The sequence below is a fragment of the Miniopterus natalensis genome, chromosome 9, assembly GCF_054644295.1.
Source record: "Miniopterus natalensis isolate mMinNat1 chromosome 9, mMinNat1.hap1, whole genome shotgun sequence".
NCBI lineage: Eukaryota > Metazoa > Chordata > Mammalia > Chiroptera > Miniopteridae > Miniopterus > Miniopterus natalensis.
The window spans coordinates 20,563,956-20,579,437 of record NC_142089.1 but is presented as its reverse complement, the minus strand read 5'-3'; the positions used below and the strand labels follow the sequence as shown (position 1 = coordinate 20,579,437).

The window sequence follows — 15,482 nt, the reverse complement described above, 5'->3', positions numbered from 1 at the left end:
AAGAGATGGCGTGTACCTTAAACGGCATATTGAGAGCATTTCTCATGGTGTTAACTCCTATTTTAAGGTCCACATTACAACCAATTTATGACCAAACAAAGTCCGAGGTGTTCTGATAAACACCAGCCTCCTTTTCTAGCAGCAATTGCTTCCCTGCAGCAATGAAGCAAAGAAGTACTTTTACCTTATTTTCTTAGATTAGACTGCATTAACATCACAAAACTTGGATTACTAATTCTTACTCTAAGGGATCATAACAGAAAAACCAAGTGTTAATTCAAGAAAGCAGGAGTGTTACAAAGGACAACATTTATTTTAATGTTTAATTTGGGTTACAGGACCCAATTAAGATCTAGGTCTAATGAATTTCAGGACAAGACCAATAAATGTCACCCTTTAAAAGGAAACTAATGGTCAAAACATTGGACAAGAACAATCACCTATGGAAATCTTCCCAAGAAATAACCCTACAAAAAGAAATACAAAAATCTCAGCATAAGACAGAATCCTTTCGGGTCTCTAATTTAAGATGTAAATACCAGAAGATATCATCTATGACATGAGTGTATAAACACAAAAGTTTTAGTAATAAATACTGAATCTTAAAAGTGAGAAATTGAAGTTCAGAGAAAAAGGCGGCTATGGTTTAATGACCCATGATAATTAGCTAAAGAAAAATATCCACCTAGAAGTATGGGGACCAGAGTTCAAACCTAAAAGTTTACAGTCAAATAAAAATATTTTTGCCCTGTTTCTGGATGAGATAGGCAGGGGATGTGGAGGTGACATTTGTGTCTAGCAATGCAAAGTTTATAGAGAATTTATGTTGATAATGAGGAAAAGGATTTTAAATTGGGACTCTCCTGAAAGGCCAGGATACATTATTTCCTCAAGTAGGATAATTTAGCTACCCTGATTTGATGGATTATGAACATCTAGCTCCTCTTGCTCTGTATCTTGAATACATTCATCAAACACCCTTCTAACTTAGAATTTGGTCTCTGGATGGACCTACCAGGAAAGACTGCCCTAGGTAAATACTGGCTTTCCTGGAAGATCTGTATCTACTGCAAATTGATTCCCTAGCACTTTGTCAATAACAATAGCTAACACTTACTAAGAAGTGCCAGACAAGGAGCTACAAACCCTCTGCATTATCTCACTTACATATACAAACCTCATTAAGTACTATGTTCTGTACCTGTCTGACAGAGGAGGAAATGAGGACTTACAGTTGGTAACTTGCCCTCCAAAGTTCAGCTAAGTTACCTAGTGAACTTAACATAGCTAGTTAAGTTCAGAATTCAAACAGATGTTATGCCAGTCACCATTACCGTTTGGGCTACTCCCATGGTATACCCCACCCATCAGTCTCTTGTGAATTTGAACAATTAAAAATAAAAATCAATCTCAGAAACAAAGTTATCTTGAACCAGGAGAGCTCAGATGCTTAACTAAAGCAGACAACAGCTCTCTTCCCCTACCCCTACCTCTAACTCAACATATGCAAAAAATGGAAATAGGCTCTGCCTGAAATCTGTCTCAGAACTTCCAGTGCAAAACAAGTCCCTTGCCAAAGACAGCAGGAATGTTTCTGCTAGAGATGATTTCAGAGAGCTTAAACTAGGAAAGCTACAGCCAGTTGTAGAGAACAAAGAGCTGTGTGTAACAAGAGACTAATAACAAGAAACATGAACATAACCACCAAGGGTAATAAAATGGTCCTTGCTTGAAAAAGGATCCATCCCCCAGAGGGGCAGCTCAACACCTGCCGCTTTCTGGGGGGGTTCCCTGTTGTAGAGCTTCCCTGTTACATGAGGCTTTTCAGCACGGCACTGCTCTAAAGATAAATCAGAAAGGGCAGGAAAGTACAAGGTGAAAAATTTTAATAGTAAGCCTGGTTGCCATGTACACCACCCCCCCACAGTCCTAGGCAACCATTAATCCATGTTCTATCTTTACATACTTGCCTATGGGGGATACCTCAGGGGTTTTGTGACTGGCTTCCTACACTTCGCATATTTTCAAGATTCATCGGTGTTGTAGCACGTTATCAGTAATGCATTCCTTTTTCAAACCAGGATATATCACATTTTATTTATCTATTCATCAGCTGATGGACACTGCAATTGTTTCCACTTTTTAGCTATTATGCATAATGCTGCTAAAAACATTCATGTACATGTTTTTGTGTGAAGAATTTTTTCTCTCTCTTGGGTACACACCTAGGCGTGGTGCTGCTCAGTCAGATGGTAACTCTATGCCTAACTTTGTGAGGAACTGCCAGGCTACATTCCAAAGCAGCTATATACAATTTTACATTCCCAACAAAAGTGTATGACGGTTCCCATTTCTCTACATCTTCAACACTTGTTATTGTGTCTTTTTTATTACATATAGCCATCTTAGTGGGCGTAAAGTGGTATCTTACTGAGGTTTTGATTTTTATTTCCCTAATTACTAGTGATGTCAAGCACTTTTTCATTTGTGTATTGGCTATTTGTACACCTTTTCTGGAGAAATGTCAATTCAGATCCTTTGTCCATTTTTAAACTGAATTATTGGGTTATCTGTCCTTTTACTGAGTTGTAGAGTTCTTCATAAATTCTGGATACAAGATACACGTTTTGCAAAGTCTCTCCCATTTTTATAAAGGTGGTCTTTTCATTGGGTTTTTGCTGGGTTTTTTAAGAGAGAGGAAGGCAGAAGGAGAAACATGGATGTGAGAGCAAAATATCTATTAGCTGCCTCCTGCATGGCCCCTATGGGGATAGAGCCCAAACCCGGGGCTGTGCCCTGACAGGGTACTGAACTGGAAACCTTTGGGTGCATGGGGCAATACCCAACCAACTGAGCCACACCTGCCAGGGCTGTCTTTTCGTTTTCTTGATGCTGACCTTTAAAGCACAGGGTTTTAAATTTTTATTCATTTTTTATGAAGTCCAATTTATTTCATTTTTTCTTTATTTTCTTGTGCTTTTGACGTCATGTCTAAAAAGGGTTTGCACAAGGTCACAAAGATTTTCTCCTAACTTTTCTTCTAACAGTTTTATACTTTCAGCTCTTACATTTAGATTCATGATACATTTTGATATAATTTTGTGTTATGGTGTGAGGTGAGGGCCCAACTTCATTCTTTTATTTGTGGATATCCAGATATACCAGTACCATTTGTTGAAAAGACTATTCTTTCCCTATTGAAATGTCTTGGCATCTTTGTCAAAAACCAACTGATCATAAATGTGAAGGTTTATTTCTGTGCTTTCAATTTTATTCCATTGATCTGTCATGCAGAGTCTTGATTACTATAGCTTTATAGTACATTTTGAATCAGAAAGTATAGGTTCTCCAACTTTTTTTTTCAAGACAGTTTTAGCTATCCTACTTCCCTTAGAAAATTCTTGGTGAAAAAGACACAAATGACTGAGATAAAGAAAAGATGCACAAATTAACCAAGAAAGAAATTCACTATTTATAAAGGATTATAGGCAAAGCAGTGGGTCTGATTTGTGCTCTGTATGCCTCTGGATAGTTAGCGATAAGACAGCAGAGCTCAGGTGAAATATTACACATTTACTATTTTATACTTTTCTCAGATTATCCTCTACTGTGTAAGAGGGAGGGAAAGAGGGAAAGAGAATCAAGAACAGCTGTGCATATCTCTAGCATAAAAAAAAATTCTGGGGCTTAGTACTAAAATTCTCAAACTTTAAATATTGAATTAGTCCTAGCTGGGTAGCTCAGTTGATTAGAGCATCATTCCAGTATGCCAAGGTTGCAGGTCTGACCCCAGTTAGGGCACATACAAGAATCAACCAATGAATACAGAAATAAGTGAAACAACAAATCGATGCCCACTGCCCCAAAATCAGCCAGGCCCAGCAGGGTGTGGCTCAGCGGTTGAGCATTGACCTAGAATCCAGGCGGTCAGGGTTTGATTCCCGGTCAGGGCACATGCCCGGGTTGCAGGCTCAATCCCTAGTCAGGGGCGTACAGGAGGCAGTTGATCAATGACTCATCATTGATGTTTCTATCTATCTCCTTCTCCTTTCCTCTCTCTGAAATCAATAGACATATTTAAAATAGAAAATAAAAAATAAAATCAGCCAGTAATTTTTTAAAAAAGAGAATCATTTATCAGCAAATAACAATCCAATTTAAGTTCAAACACATTTAAAGTAAATTCCAAAGTGCAATGTTAAGCTATCTCCTATTTAGAGGACATGAGTAATTCAAAATACCGATACCATTGTGGGAAGTTTCATCAACTTGTTTTTAGAAGTGTGAATACTTCATAACAGCTGAGAAAATTATTATGAGAGAGAAGAAAATACAAAATAAACTACATTAAACCTACACCCCCAGAGAAACAGTATCTGGCAGTTGATTCTTATGTCAGGGTAACTGCAGAAACAACTATGTATATTTATTCACTACATTAAAAAAAAAAAAAAAAGAACTTATGTTAGCTATCCATGGATACATGGATAATTTTTCTAAGCGAGCATTAAGAAGTTTCCCTGAGGGTAAGCTCTGAAGTAACTTAAAAGTACAGCAATTAAGGAATGGCAAGCCTGGCATAAAAGTACACATGGATTATTTATAATAATACAAGCATTTTTCCCGTAGGTCAAGAATACTGTCAATATGGGAAGTACTGGGCCAGCTCATAGACACAAAGGTTCAATTCCAAGTCCTTTCAAAAAGTCCATCTCTGTCCTTCCTTTTCTAACCTATGTATTTCTTTGGGTGGCAAACAGGAACAGAGTTACCTGTCTCTTAGAAAATTCATGCCAAACTGCATAGCCAAAAAAATAATAATGACTTTCAGCTATCACTTCAAACTTGAAAAGGGGTAATTCCTTTCTAACGCTATTGCTACTTTGAATGCTTTGGGTTGTTCTGACCTGTTCTGACAGAGGTCATCTCCAAAAGCCACCAGAGACCCTGTATTCTGTGGGTAGGTGGGCTCCTGTCTATCAAGCAGGGAGCTGATCTTACCTCAGTGTCTTCTTGACTTCCCTCCCTTCAAGCCCAAGCACCAGTCATCAACTAAAACAAAAGATGTTGCTCAGCATCCTGTTTGGCTATTGTAAACTGCTTTCTTTTCTCCCACCCCTCTGACGCCCCCAAAATATCAAGACCCCTGGGGAGAGAGAAGAACTGATTTTTTTCATTGCCACTGGTGAGCACTAAAAGCTGAGAAAAATAACTGGCACCAAGCAAGTGTTCAAGCCCCTTATATGAGAAAAACTTACCAAAACCAACTAATAGTCCTAACAAACCCAGAAATCCTTATCTGGGCCAACTTTTTACCTCTTTTTTTCATCAATAAAATGAGGATTTCAAACAGTTCTATACTGACAAAAAAAACTTAAAAGTTTGCACAAATTGAGCTGGACATTCTTCATCCCTACCTTCAGCCATGTCCTAAAAGAGGAATTAAATGGTAAGGGTTAAGCTTTTGCTTTTAAAAAAGAATCATCCCTCCACCCCCATCCCATCAACTCTGAAGCTTACTGTAGAAGAAATCATTTACAATTCACAAAAACTAGCCAATCTGCCTGAAAGTAGATTGATATTAGCTGATCAGAGGTTTGGCCACGTACTTTCTGACTATAGTTAATTTTAATCACTTGCATTAGGGCAACCTACCTACACTAAATTCAGGCAGCACCACCCTCATTAGGGAAAGATGAGTCCCCAGCAAGTCAGGACTGTGCCACAGAATCCTGTCTGGGTGAGGACACTGCTGCTAGCTTCTCTCCATCACAGAGCCATCGAGAGGTCACAGTTCCTTCCTGCTCTTCAGAGTAAATGAGTTTCTTGTCCCATGCCAGTGACATGGCAAACTCCACCCCTTCCATGTTTCACTTTTTAAAAGCACCAGACTGTATTACTTCTCAATAACTTTTAAAGGTAGGAAAAATTCAATGAGGTATGTATTTTCCATTTGGCACAGAATATAGCATGCAGAAGGGCACTAATTATTCCTAGCCTTACTTACAGAATCAATTTCATGAAGCTTTTTTATTTATTTATTTTAACACCAGAGAAAATATTAAATAATGTAAGGTCATGATGACAAACCTCTGCTGGGAAATCCCTTTCTTCATTCTTTCAATCAAACTGCTGCTTCTCCCCCAGTAAGAAATGAAAACATACAGAAGTCTTAAAACAGCTGGGATATTATACAATATTCACAGAAAGCAATCAGTGCTAGAAAAATATGAAAAATACACACAAATAATGAAGACTCAAGTCACGAGCTTGAAAAAGGGTAGTAAAAGAAAACGCATGCAAAGTTTTTTTTAGTATATTAAGTATGCCTCCTAGAGGTACGCTGAAGGAATAACAACTATGTAGGTGGTAAACTCCACTTGCCAGCAACCTGTGTTTTAAGTACAGTTTATCTGATATCGTCACAGCAAAAGGAGGTAACTTAGAAAAAAAGAGGAATTCTGAAGGATTTTAAGTAATAATCTCTGTAAATTTCAGCTTATTCTTTTGTGAAATGTGATAATACTGGACATGCAACTTATTTTTGAAGATTTCAGGATGGATAGTAGGTTCAGCTTTACAAACACAAACAGGACATTGCACTAAGAGGTGCTTACTGGAAAGGTAAGTACACAATCATTTCACAATATTTTAAATATTTTTGCTTTCTCCTTAAAACAAGTTTCACAATCTCTGTACTTCATAGTTACTTTGATAAGACTGGTGTGAATATTCTCTCCAAAAATACCACGATCCAACAAGTACCAGAATTCTGTTCTATCAGAATTTATTGAACACTTGCCCATACCATGCATTATGGCATATGCAGCAAACAAGAAAGACAAGTTCCTTGTCCTGCTGAATTACAGGTAGAAAATTATCTTTTATCTCTTCGGGCTCATAATTTGACTTTACAAGTTTTCTTTTGCTTGTACCAGAGTAAAGGTAGAAAGGGTACCACTAGTAGTGAGAACTTTTCAAGTCACATCCTCTCTTTGAACTTAAGTTTATGTTAAAGAGAGGGCAACACTTCAGTTAACAATGTATTAATATTGGTTCATTATACACTGTACATGTAAGATGTTAATAATAGGGAAAATCGGGCACAGGGAATATAGGAACTATTATGGGTTAAACTGTGTTGCCCACTCCCAAAATTTATATGTTGAAGCCCTAACCCCAAGTACCCCAGAGTGTGACATCATTTGGAGACAGGATCTTTACACAAACAAGACTGGTGCCTTTATAAAAAGGGGAAGTCTGGACATAAAGATACGTGGAGGGAAGACAATGTGAAGAGACACAGGGAAAAGATGACAATAAGCCAAAAAGAGAGGCCTGGAACTCACAGGTCTCAGAAGGAACCAATTCTGCCAACACCTTGATTTTTTAATTTCTAGCCTCCAGATTAGTGGGACAATAAATTGCTATTGTGTAACCCACCCAGTTTGTGGTACTTTGTTACAACAGTCCTGGCAAACTAATATAGGAAATCTACTATCCTTGCAATTTTTTATAAATCTGACACTATTCTCAAACAAAAAGCTTATTATAAAAAAAGGGATAATGGTGTCCATATCTCACAGTTATGAAGACCAAGGTAGACAGGTAACTGGGAAATCTCACCTCAATGGGGAACCCGTAATCCCCACACAGTAAGCAGCAAAGCTAGTACTAGAACTCAGGTTTCATTCAGTGTTTTCCATAATTTACTTCAAGATGAAAAGAAAAGTGGGTATAAGTGAGGGACTATGCTGAAGCAAATACTCAACCTAAAACACCCTCTTTCAAATCCCTTGTTCAGTCACTTTATAATACAGGACCAGGTTCTGTTACTACTAGTGGTTTTGCCACCAAAGAAAACTGGGTTCATATCTTGGCTCTTCCATTCATTATCTGAAAAAGATTCTCAGTCTTACAAAAGTGACCTATACCTCACAAGACCAGCATGAGAATTAAATTAGTAAGTGTACAGAAATTGCCTGGCATATAGCAGGTGAACTCCATTACGATATGTTTAGCTATAACTCCAGAGATTAGAATTTCTCTGAGAGCAAACAGATTTTAGCACTGATTCCATTTTCCTGCCATTAGTACTAAGTAGTCAAATCTTCCTACACAGAACAATAAAGTGTTTTATACCTTTACAGGCTAAATTGGCATGTGCTACACTGAAGAGGTATATAGAAGAGGACATAGTCTAAGGTCATGACCTTCGGAGAACAAATCCCTTTGCTGCTGGATGTTAGCAGTGAATATCAACAGCTACCTGAGGGGTCATTCATTTGAAAATCGTTCATCACAATATTCCCAGTGTAGGCAACTTGTTATCTTCTGAGAATTTGTTCAATGGAGGTCTACTAAGCTCAGGATCACCTAGGCAATTAAACTCTCATCATTAGAGAAACATAGTGAATAGCACAGCATAGTCAGCAGTTTAAATAATCTCGATTCACCCCAGAGGCTCCTCTCCTATATCCCTAGGGGAGGGTCTAATTATTTCCTAGGACATCTTTTTTTTAAAAAAAAAAAAAAGAAGAACAAAACTGAATTAATCATTTTTATATATGAAAACCCTGGCCTGCCATTGTTTCAAAATCCTAAATGACCTGGCCCCTACCTACTTCAACATCATCTCAAACCCCTGTCTCCCCTTTCACTCTCCCCAAGCCACAATGGCCTTCTTCCTGTTCCTTGAACAAGCCAGGTATCTGCAGTCTCGGCACCTTTTACACTTGCCATTGTCGCCACATAAACAGCCTCCAGCTCGGCTGGCTCCTTCCTCATGCTTCAGATCTCAGTCCATCGCCTACTTGAACCTGTCTGTCTTCCTTCAGTATGTTCTCTAGGGAAACCTCACATCTCCCCCACTCCCAAGTTATCTTGTTGTCCTATTTCTTTCCTAGCACTTAGGAAAATCTGAAATTATCTTACCTGCCTCCCCAAACTAGAAAGTAAGCTCCCAAGAACAGGGGTCCTATCTGTCCTGCTCACTGCTGGTATCCCTAGCACGGAGAACAGGCACAGTAATAAGCACTCAAGTGTCTACTGACTGAATCAAAAAATCAAAAGCAGCCCGGCGAGGCGTGGCTCAGTGGTTGAGCGTCCACCTAGGATCCAGGCAATCGGGGTTCGATTTCCAGTCAGGGCACATGCCCGGGTTGTGGGCTCAATCCCATTGGGGGCATGCAGGAGGCAGCCAATCAGTGACTCTCTCATCATTGATGTTTCTATCTCTCTCTCCCTCTCCTTTCCTCTCTCTGAAATCAATAAACATATATTTAAAAAAAAAAAAATCAAAAGCAGCCTTAAAAAGATAAAGATAAGAATAGTAAGAAGTTAAAATCCAACTTATTATGCCAACTGACTTCCTGTGTACATGTCTTCCTCGTCTTTATTTTTAAATTTCCAATACTTAAGTCTCTTGAAGAACTGTCATATTTCCGGAAGGATAAAAGTACATAGTCTGGGAATAATCAATTATATTTTGTTTGCTTATCTGAAGAGAAAAGAAAGGCTTCCTTCACTAAGTATTTAAAGATGAATCAGGCTACAGTAATAAAAACATTGAGTATTAGCACAAGTTTAGACAGATAAGTGAAACAAAATGCAAAGTTTAGAAATATACCATATAATATACCCTTACAAAAGTGGCTTTTCAAATCACTAGGAAAAAGGATAAATCAATAGTCAAGATAACTAATTAATGACGTGATACAAAAAGTTAGATTCCATCTTTTTACCATGAACAAAAATAAAATTCTGGTTATATTAAAGAAATATAAAAAGCAAACCATTAAAAAAAGAAAATATTAGTGTCTATTTGTTAGGCCTAAGCCTATTAAAAAGATTGTCGTTAATTTCCTGACAGATAAAAAATATTGTATCAACCACAAAAGAACAGAAATATAATAGTAATATAAACAGCTCAACAGGAAAAGAAACAAACAGGTAATTTCTAGAAAAATAAAATCAAGCCAAGCAGGTAGGCAAATATATAAACACATGCTCAGATTCATGGTAGTTATGGCAAAAGTGAAAAAGTGATGACATTTGTCTGCCCAGTAGAAACAGAAATTGTTTCACCCTTTTAGTAAAGCAAGCTGATGCTGTCTATTATATTGTTACATATAATAACAACAACAACAATTGACTAATCAAGCCAGGTACCTCTCTAGGTGCTTTACATATGTTAATTCACTTAACTTACAACACTGCTATGAGGTAGATACTGTTTACTATACCCCCATTTTATAGAGGAGGAAACTACCATAGTCCTATATTCTATGCTATTTCACCTGTCTGCTTTGTTCAGAGAACAAAAAGGAGCTCTTGAAATAAAAAATATAAGAACACATACCCAGCAATCCCACTTTGGGGTATTTATCCAAAACAACTGAAATCAAGACCTAGAAGAGATATTAGCACTCCCATGTTCACTGCAGCACAGTCACAATAGCCGACATGTGAAAAGAACCTAAATGTCCACTAACTAATGAATGGATAAAGAAAATTATGATATACACATAAAATGGATTACTATTCAGCCTTAAAAAAGAATTCTGCAATATGTGACAAAATGAATGAACTTTGAGGACATTATGCTACGTGAAATAAGCCAGTCACAGAAACAAATACTGCACAATTATTTATATGAGGTATCTAAAATACTAGATATACAGATTCAAAGAGTGAAAGGTTGGTTGTCAGGGGGCTGGGGAAGGGAGAAATGGGCAGCTACTAATCTAAGTGCAAGATGCAATTAAGCTTTACAAATCTGTTGTACAACGCTGTACCTATGATAAACGATGTACTGTACACTTTAAAATCTGTTATGTGAAGAGGATAGATCTCATCTTAAGTGTTCTTACCACAATAAAATAAATAACTCATCCATGATGCTAGGAAACTAAAAAGCCTTTATGAGAAATGGGGATGAAGTGGTTTGTAATTTATTGCAACTGGAATCCTGGCTCACATGGGAGAATTTAAAAGAACCAACTATTGCCAGTTTGTCCTGGCAGTTGTAGGAAAACAAGTTCTGCAAATGTGTGAAGGGCATAACTGTATCTTGTAGGGACCAAGGTTGTTTAGAGTTGTATAAAGAAGTAGGACTAATTAAACAAAATTCCTGCTGATTATGAAATTTATATATATATATATATATATATATATATATATATATATATATATAAACACAAGTGAAAAACTACAACAGCCTGACCCACATGGCTCAGCAGTTGAGCACCAACCTAGGATCCAGGAGATCAAGGTTTGATTCCCTGTCAGGGCACATGCCCAGGTTACGGGCTTGATCCCCAGTCAGGGGTGTGCAGGAGGCAGCCGATCAATGACCCTCTCTCTCATCATTGATGTTTCTCTCTCTCCTTCACCCTTCCCCTCTCTCTCAAATCAAAAATAATAATAATGAGATATATTTGCAAAATCATTTCAAAAGATCCAACATCCAAACAATAATTCAAGAAAAAGAATAGAAAAAATAAAGAGGAGAAAAATCAACAACATAATTCTAGAAAATTTCCCAGGACTGAGGGAAATAAGTTTCAGTCCACTAAGTGACCAGCACATTAAAACATCATTATGAAATTTCAGAACACTGGGGGAAAATAGTTTTAAAGTTTCAGAGGTTACATTATAGGTCATATGCAAAGGTAACTGACATCTCACGAACACACAAAGCCAAAAGACAAGCAGTGTCTACAAAATTATGAAGGAAAATTATTTCCAAACTAGAATTCTATACCCAAGCCAAACCAACAATTAATATGAGGGCAAAATAAAAGCCTTTTTAGATATGCATGTCTAAAAATTTAGACATCTACATATACCTTTTTCTCAGGAAGCTAATGGGATCCAGTATGAGAGGTAGGAAACATCATCAGGATGATGTTGGGATGCCATGTATGACAGCTGGGCAGCTATCTGTAGAGTACACAGCCAGACGGAGCAGATCAGAAGGTAACTCGAAGAAGATAAAATTTATAGTACAGCTTGCCTGGCTGGTGTGGCTCAGTGGTTGAGCATTGACCCATGAACCAAGAGGTCACTGGTTCAATTTCCAGTAAGGGGATATACCTAAACTGCAGGTTCAATCCCCAGTTGGGGCATGTATGGGAGGCAACCAATAGGTTTCTCAGATCGATGTGTGTGTGTGTCTCCCTCCCCCCCTTCCTCTCTAAAATCAATTAAAAAAAATAAAAGTATCCTCAGGCAAGGATTTGAAAAAATGCAAACTTGTTCTTGTTAAGATGCCTGGGTTTTGGGTTTGATCCCTAGTTGCGGTGCATACCGGAGGCAACCAATGGATATTTCTCTCTCACGTAGAGGTTTCTCTCTCTCACTTTCTCTCCCCTCCTCTCTCTAAATTCAATAAAAACATGTTTTTTTTTTAAAACAACTGCTGATTCTACAACTTAGAAAAGAATTAGAGCAGGGGAGGCCAGCTACTTTACCGTCTTATTTCAGTTGGTTAAACTGACAAACACTGCTTAATAAGAACCCAGAATCTTCCACTAAGGAATCTTATGAATATACAACTCTTAACATAAGAATAGTTTTAGAAGTCAGTGACATTATTAGTTCCTTTTACCACCATGCATTTACCTTAAATGAACAATAATTCAACTTGCATTGGATCCCAGACACTACCTCATAGAAACACTGGCAGTGCTGCTGGCTTCTCCAATTTACAAAGTCAGGATACAATTCTGAAATGAGAGGAAATAAGCAGTGATAAAACAGCTACCCAATCCTTGCAGACTACATCTTGAAACTTAGAAGCAAAAATCTATTGCAGCCCTGAATTCCACTCCAAGTGGACACAGGCCTCTCTTTCTAAGTATATTGGCCAGAGAGTCTCTACCTGTCTCTCACAAACGTTTTAACCCATCCAACTTCCTCCAGTAAAGATGCAGTATGGAAAGCCAAAACCTTCCTCCTATAACCTGATACTTTCACTGGCAACATTTCAGGTGCTACAGTTTGCATTATGTAAGACTAATTAACAAACTCCACTAATTCAACCTGGAAAATTACTTCAGAAGAATTAGACATTTGAAACAAAAAAATTTGAGGCATGCTCAACTAAACTTAATACATTTCAAATTAAAATAACTCCCATCCTCATCCCTCAAAGCACAAAAATACAACCCTCCTGATCCAGTTGTTTAAATATTCCCAAACCTAAACGTTACTAACATGGACATACATCAAAGCTATAAAGGGTGTTACCCAAAACAAGAAAACAAAGTTCTAAGATCAGCAAGCTCACATATGTAGTTAATGTCATCACTCCTAGCGTATTAAAGCTTTAGCCTTCATTCACACTTACTATAAAGTAGAAAGGTCCCACTATTCAGATAAACTGAAGATGCAGGCCTGACATTAATCTTTTCTTTTTTTCACTTAGTATTCAGTCAAGGATACCCACCTTAGCTTTTTCTGAGACCTGTGGTGTACACACAGCTGAACCCTTGCCTATTTAACCAGGAAAGGAAGGAATGTATTTCCTTAAACTATGGTCTCCTGGTATACGTGGAACCCTCAGTTTAGAAAGCTTCTTTCCATCTCACCAAATTCATTTCCATGAGGGTCTCCTTCCCACGAGAGCTGTCCCTGGCTTGTCCAGGCTGAGTTAGGTACTGCTTCTCTGTGTTACCCTAGATGCATATCTCCTTACACTCACCTCATTCTATCTGTTAATATGTCAATTTTCCTAACAGTGATACGGGTCTGCTGATAACCCAAGCAATAAACTCTTGACCTATACCAAAGGTAACCAGGTAATTAACATTACAAAGAGGCAACAAAAACCTACTCCTATAACAGGATAAAACTGTTTTATCCTGAAGTTAGTACTCAGTCAGACCCTTTACCAAATTGATAAACAGTAAAAATATAGCGCTTGCAAAAACTCATTCAATCCCTGGCTGGTGTGGCTCAGTTGGTTGGGCATCATCCCATGCATCAGAAGGTTGCCGGTTCAAATCCCAGTCAGGGTACATGCCTAGGCTGCAGGCTCAATCCTCCCTCCCTCTCTCTCTCTCCCCCTCCCTCCCTCAAAACCAATTAAAAAAAAAAAAACTGACTCAATACTTTTGCATATGTTCTTATAGGTTATTCTTGGAATTCATCCTAGGTTACATCATCCAAAACTTTTCTCCCTGTTTCTAACTGCAGAGGCACAGGGGCTCACATCAGTTTGAGGGAAATCCTGATGACTGCTACAGGACTGAGAACTGCTTACTCTACAAGTCACTGAACTAAGGAAAAGGAATTATTCCAATACATCCATCCTTAAAATTCTAACCAGATAGCAAACACACAGATCTTACATTTTACTGTTCCATCATGATTCTATCCTATTAACCTCTCCTTCGATGTTAAGAATGTTATCATCCCAACAAGTCTTCAATACTCCACTGTCCCACTCAATGGGTAGAGAAGCAAATCTGAGGCTCTGGCCCTTAGTTATTCTGTAAAAGGAAGGAGACACCTGAAGCCCTGAGTAATCCCTGCCACCACAGCTTTTATGTACCACCACCCCAACTTGTCCTGCCTGTGTCATCTGGACAGCCACAGGTATACTTTTCGGCCTCTATCTGCTGCTAACAGAAAAAACGCATATGGGATATGCATGCACTATTTTCTGATTATCTGAAACTGTTCCAAAATTAGGCATTTGTTTAAAAAGAAAAAAGGCAAATGACTTTTTAAGAATCTTTTTTTAAAACATATTTTTATTGATTTCAGAGAGAGAAAGGAGACAGAGAGATAGAAACATCAATGATGAGAGTCATTGATCAGTCGCCTCCTGCACACCCCCTGCGGGGGACTGAGCCCGGAACCAAGGCATGTGCCCCATCCAGGAATCAAACCTCAATCTCCTGGATCATAGGTTGATGCTCAACCACTGAGCAACGCCGGCCAGGAAAGGCTAACGATTTTGAGTGGTCTTCCCTGGCTCCTGATGATTCCACAGGTATTTTTTATACTGCTCAGTTGTTTATTGGAGAAGTCAATGCTGAGTTTGAGTTAGACAGGCAAGAATTTTTTCACAGAAGTTGAGAGAACACTAATTCAATACAACCTAAACTTAAATCTACTAAAGTGTGTCACAAATGATGTTGGAAAAAATGTGTGGAAAAAGGCTTAGTTGGAGAAATTTACAAAGCTTGTGAAAATGCAAAATATTTAACATATATGGTTATTCTCTGTATGATTTCCATCAGCAGGAACTCTCCAAAAAAAATTTTTAAGCTATCACATATTATTGAGCCAGTATTGTCACGAGTGACCTTCATTCACTCAATTCACTTTTGTAGATTTAAACATCATCAGTGCTGTAACTTTTATCAGAAATAGGTGAATCCTGAGCTGCCCTTCCAAAGAGCAGTTCCTTGGCTTAGCAGTAGTAAAATTTTATTTTGATTTTTTTTTTTTTTTTAACCTCTGGGCTGAAT

General features: G+C 38.0%; 1 protein-coding gene across 4 annotated transcripts in view; it reads right to left on the bottom strand.

The window, feature by feature from the left end:
- The window catches only part of THRAP3 (thyroid hormone receptor associated protein 3), a 48,613-nt gene that overhangs the window by 25,219 nt on the left and 7,912 nt on the right, over positions 1-15,482 (bottom strand). The window contains exon 2 of one of the 4 annotated variants that reach the window (XM_016218468.2): positions 12,625-12,728. The exons of 1 other annotated variant lie outside the window; for it this stretch is intronic. The gene's annotated coding sequence lies outside the window, so the exon portion shown is untranslated. Of the gene's footprint in view, positions 1-11,849; positions 12,215-12,624; positions 12,729-15,482 lie in introns of those variants that run through there. 2 more of the 4 variants (XM_016218478.2, XM_016218497.2) reach the window with 2 other exon arrangements.